This window comes from Molossus molossus, unplaced genomic scaffold, assembly GCF_014108415.1.
Source record: "Molossus molossus isolate mMolMol1 unplaced genomic scaffold, mMolMol1.p scaffold_m16_p_11, whole genome shotgun sequence".
Classification (NCBI taxonomy): Eukaryota; Metazoa; Chordata; class Mammalia; order Chiroptera; family Molossidae; genus Molossus; species Molossus molossus.
This window is the reverse complement of record NW_023425346.1, coordinates 51,580,461-51,586,150: the sequence shown is the minus strand read 5'-3', so window position 1 is coordinate 51,586,150 and position 5,690 is coordinate 51,580,461. Positions and strand designations below refer to the sequence as shown.

Sequence of the window (5,690 nt, the reverse complement as noted above, 5' to 3'; positions counted from 1 at the left end):
ATAGTTTAATACATGTTAACAAGTGTGAGAGCGTATCATCACTGCATGCCATCAGTGATCTGTAGGCTTACATGGTGGTATAATTATTCAGTCTTTCCAAGGTACAAGATCCCACCTGGCAGAATTTTCACTCAACGAACTAAGAACACTGTAATTAACAAAATATAACAAAGTTCTACCACTGAGAACTAACTCTACATCATGAACCAGAGAACTAGGTCCTAATGCCAGTACATATATTATCCTTAGCATTCTAGAAGGCAGTGATTGAGGAGTCCAACTATGTAGTTTAACGATTACCACCTGAAGTGTCAGGTAGAAAGGTCAGTTGTGAATCTACTACTTCTCCTCTTAATGTTACATTGAAGTTTAAAGAGAAATTTACAAATCTAAAAGTAGCTTAGTTAACTTAGTATTGTTATCTAGAGTAGTGTGAGGAAAAACAAAAACTTGCAAAGGAATTACCTTAAGGTACATCTGCTAATACCCCAACCAATGTTTTAAATGAAAAAGTGCATAAATACAGTAATACTACAAGTGTGTTAACTACGGAACCAAGTGTTTTTTTTCTTTCTGGGAGCTACACAACACTATTTTCCCACATAGTTTACATGTTACGAATTGTTCAGATACTAAAAAGCACCATTGACAGTGTAAATTGCTTGATTATGTCTGAAAGGTCCTTTGGCTTCAACTCGACTCAGTTGAAGATCTACCTAGTGTAGAGATGTGAAGTCATCTTCAGTGAAATGGGATTCGTCTTTACAGTTCAGTTCTCTTTTGTTCAGACACAGCAGAGTAACATTTTCATTTCACACTCTTGGTTGGTATTTCGGATTCTGTGGACTGTCTCCCATCTGTCCAGGCCTCTCGGGTGCTCTTCAGAGCTAAGGTCTTCTATTGGTCAACCACAACATAATCCACTCTCTCATCTGCTGCACTGCTTCCTGAGCCACTGCTCTTTTGTTTAGGGAGTGGTGTGGATTTCCCAGAATCTAAATCTAGATCAAGGTATTCCACTTGTTTATTTCCTTTGGGCTTGATCATGGGGCTGCTTCCTCCATCTAGACTGTTACTGCCAGCCCTGGCCCGTTTGGCTCAGCGGTTAGAGTGTTGGCCTGCAGTCCAGAGAGACCCGGGTTCAGTTCCTGCTAAGGGCATGTACCTTGGTTGCAGTTTGTCCCCAGACCCAGTTGGGTCATGTGGGTGGAAACCACTCGATGTGTCCCTTTCACATCAATGTTTTTTTTTCTCTCTCTCTCTCTTCCTCTCTCTCCCTGAACAACAACAAAAACGAAAAAAATGTCCTCGGGTGAGGATAAAAAATAAATAAATAAAATAAAATAAAAAAGACTGTTACTGCCAAAAAGACTTGAGTCTTCACAGGATAGGTTTGGATTCATGGGGACATAATTCTTTTCACTGTCGTGTGAGTCGCTGTTTGAGGTTGTGCTATGCACTGAATCTGGTCAGGGAGACATGGGGAACCTGGAGGAGTCTCGAGCAAAACTCCTAGTGATGGGAGATCTAACTGGGGCTTGGAATTCTTCCCATTCTGGCAAAGGTTGTATTTCTAAAGGTGCTGGCTTGGCCTTTCATCTTGTAGCAAAGTCACGTATGGTTTGAGAATCAGTTCGCTCTAAACCATGGGGTTTGGGTCTTAAAATTTTAGGACTTTGACCTTTTTTGTCCGGTTTGAGGTTCCTTTGGGGGGGGGGGGGATGCAACAGGGATGGGCCTTCTGGGAGGGGTCTTTGGGCTGGACCTGAAGCCCATATGAGTAGGAGGAGGAACTTGCATTCCAAATGAAGAGAAATCAAATGTCCCTGGGGTCACTGGCACATAATTTGCCTCCTGAATTGGTTCCGTAAAACTGCTGGAATGCTGCCTTGGCGGAGAGTTGGGATTCATCGGGACGTAATTCTCATCCAGCTCTTCACTTGATACACTTCCCACTGTCAATACATTTTTTATTTTAAAGTGGTTATGGAAGCCTTCAAGGGAACTAGATCTATCACTTGGAAATGTCCGTGGCATATCACAGCAGTCTTGAGAACTAGCATCTTTCCGCAGTTTGTTCAGATCCACTGTGGAGAGGGTGTGACTGCGGGACGGCGGCAGGCCTGCGGTGGGAATGCTGTGACCCCCGTCGGTGTCTGAGGCCGTGCGTGTGATGCCGACGTTTCCACAGGAGATCGGCCGTGAGCCCGATGTGGTTTTGGTGGCCGGGGTGGAGGAATATGTGGAATAGTGTCTAGCTTTGACGTCTGGCCCAGGGTTCCATCTGGAAATGTTCGTGGAATCTGATTATTACCAGGTGTGGAAGGAATGTCCTAACTCACAGACACGTGCCTCAGTTGAGCCTCGAGACTCGGTGTCCCAGAGGGGGTATTAGAGACATAGAGTTCTCCATCGGCTTCGGTACCGGATGGAGACACCTTTGGTAGAACGTGGTGGGAATAACTCCTGGGCAGGTTGTGAAGGCTGGTGTCTGCAGGAACAGACAGCTCGAGGTGGCGGAGAGTCGTGCACAATTTGCTGCTGGGAGCAAGCCATTCATCCGTGTTTGCTCTGGGAGGACGCAGGATTTTTATGAGCAGGGACGTTATGGTTGCAGTCCGTTTCAGGAGGTGGATTTTGCAGAATCAGCGTGTGTTCTGGTGGGTTCAGGCTTCTTGCTTTGACAGTTGATGAGCAAGAGGTAGTCTTGAGGATCCTCCTAGATGGCAAGGGTTTCCAGATACGGCGGAAGGTTAATCAGCTGATACGGAGGCGGTGGCAGCAGCAGCAGCAGCAGCAGAGGATGAATCCACCTGGGCGGATGGGGGTGTAATGACAGCTGCAGGTAAATCCGCCAGTGCTTGTAAGGAGCCGCTGGTGGCTTCACAGGATCTTCTTCTATAGGATTAAACCCACAGATGTCACAAATACAAAGGACCCACTTATTCATCTCTTCCTCACTGTCTGCTACCAAGTAGAAAATTCGGTCAATGATGTTGACATATAAAATGTAGCTGTTTTCAAACTCCTTTTTGTTAAATGTCCATCCAGCATCAACTTGCTGACACAAATTTAAATCAATAATACAGATCGGCTTCTTGGCATGATCATTTTTGTAATATTCTAAAACATCTGGATCTCCAGTTAAACTGCCACTGTGTAACACAAACCATCTCCTCTTCCATGCCCTGCTCGGGAGGGGGTTGAAGGGAGGCAGGAGCCTGGGTTTCACGGTTCTGTGTGACTGGGGCAAAGCTGCCAATTTTATAGAAAGTTACAATGTCTTTGTGTCATGTTATTCTACTCTGTTACTCTACACTTTTCTTTCGTGTATTTTCTTAATACTCCACCCAAAAGCAAAATTTAAAGGGCTTCATTTCTGCTATCCTCTGCCTAAGTAAATAAACTCCTTTCCGAACAGAGAGTAGGTAAATACAAAGGAAACAGACTCCTTAATTTAAAAAAGGGAAAAAGTAAACATTAGTTATTAATCTCTCTTCCTTTTTAGGTTTCAAAATAAGTTGATTTGGATTCTGACTTAGATTACATTTTTTTTTTTTTAAATCCTCACCTGAGGATATTTTTTCCATTGATTTTCAGAGAGTGTGGAGGGAAGGAGGGGGAGAGAAGGAGAAAGAGAAAGAAGCATGGATGTGAGAGACACACATTGATTGATTGTCTCCCCCATCACCCTGACCAGGGCCGGGTATTGAACCTGCAACCCAGGTAAGTGCCCTTGACAGGGAATTGGACCCCGTGACTCTTTGGTCCACTGGCTGCTACTCTAACCACTAAGCAACACCAGCCAGGGCTCAAGCTTACATTTTAACTAAAACAGACAAAGCAAGGACTTCCCTTATAATTCAAACAGTTCCTTGAATTTTTCAGATAAGCTCCACCCATGCCAGCATTGACATCTTAAAGGTGTGAGCCAACACCCAAAGTCCCTCTATAGCTGTGATTAGAGAAAAGTATTTCCTTGCCTCTGTATGTGTATGTGGTGTGTGTGTCTGTGTGTGTGAGTGTGTGTGCACGCGCGTGTGACAGAGACAGAGAAACAGGCATTAAAACTGAGAAAAAAGGAACAGGGATTGGAATTCATAAAGCTCAAAGCCCAAAACCCCTTTGATCCTGGAGCAGTGGAAAATTCATTTCACTTATATTGTTATCCAGAAGTTAGAAGTGACAAAACATAAGGAACATACTCTCCTAGAAACATAGTAGGGTACAGTCACAAGGGTAAAGGAAATGATGGTTTGAATAGGCTGCCTACTCTTTTTTGCTGAAAACAGCCAACCAACCAAAAACTCTCTTCCCACCTTTTCCCAGGGAACTAACTGCAGGAGATTCAGTGCCCCTCTCTGTACTCACCAATTCTATACCTTTGTCCGGTAAACTCAGAAGTCTTCATTTCCAAAAAGGGTGGCTTAGTTCACAGAATTTATGGGTCATTTTAAAATTGTTGCTTTGTGACTATGGTCTAGGCCAAATATTGACTTCATCGTCATAATCTGGGTAGATATATTTTGCTTCTTGAAAACATTTTATTTGTCTGCCAGCTGGAAATAAAATTGTCAGTGTTTTTAGTTAGTATATAGCCTGGTTAATTTGAAAAGAGATCAAATCCTTACATAATAGTGACTTTTTAAATTGACCAATTCATGCATTCAACAAATATTTTTTGATCACCTACCATCACTGTCTTATCTAACATTTGAAACTTGGAATAATTTTTTTTTTTTTTTTAATCCTCACCTGAGGACATTTTTCCATCTTTTGTACAGATAGAGTGGGAGGGAAAGAGAGGAAGAGAGAGAGAGAGAGAAATATCGACGTGAAAGGGACACATCGAGTGGCTGCCACCCAAACGACCAACCAGGGCTGGGGACAAACTGCAACCGAAGTACGTGCCCTTAGCGGGAACCGAACCCGGGTCTCTCTGGACCGCAGGCCGACGCTCTAACCGCTGAGCCAAACTGGCCAGGGCTGAAACTTGGAATAATTTTTAAGCTCCTCTCCACACAATTTATTTTTTAATAAGAATCATAAAATAAAAATGAATGAGAATAATGATCAGGGGGGGAAATGAGTGTGGAAATTTTGTTTCATTGAACAAAAAATAAAATGTTGTTTTATTACTTACTTGTTAATTAACTTACATTATTTTATTACTTACACTAACAAGTAATAAAATAAATATCAGTTAAAACAGAAAAAAAAGCCCTGGCCGGTTTGGCTCAGCGGTTAGAGCGTCGACCTGCGGTCCGGAGAGACCTGGGTTCGGTTCCCGCTAAGGGCACGTACTTCGGTTGCAGTTTGTTTCCGGCCCTGGTTGGTCGTGCGGGTGGCAGCCACTCGATGTGTCCCTTCACGTCGATGTTTCTCTCTCTCTCTCCCTTCCTCTCTCTCCCTCCCACTCTATCTGTACAAAAAATGGAAAAATATCCTGGCATGAGGATAAAAAAAAACAAAAAAACAAAAAAAACAACATTTGATACTTTTTATTTACATTAATGTATTTCTTGAAGAAATCGAAAATCCTTATTCTTATATATTGCTGTTGATAAATAATATTTTAGCTTATTAAATAACAATAACAATTTTAAAAGAATGAATTTCAATTTTAAAGATATTTAAATTAAGTAAAATATTTTATGAATGAACCAAAATACACACTAATCAGACAAAAA

The 5,690-nt window shown here is 42.3% G+C and overlaps 1 pseudogene; it reads right to left on the bottom strand.

Moving 5' to 3' along the window:
• Positions 1 to 807: 807 nt before the first annotated feature.
• Positions 808 to 4,411, bottom strand: LOC118624992 (annotated as a pseudogene).
• Positions 4,412 to 5,690: the final 1,279 nt, after the last annotated feature.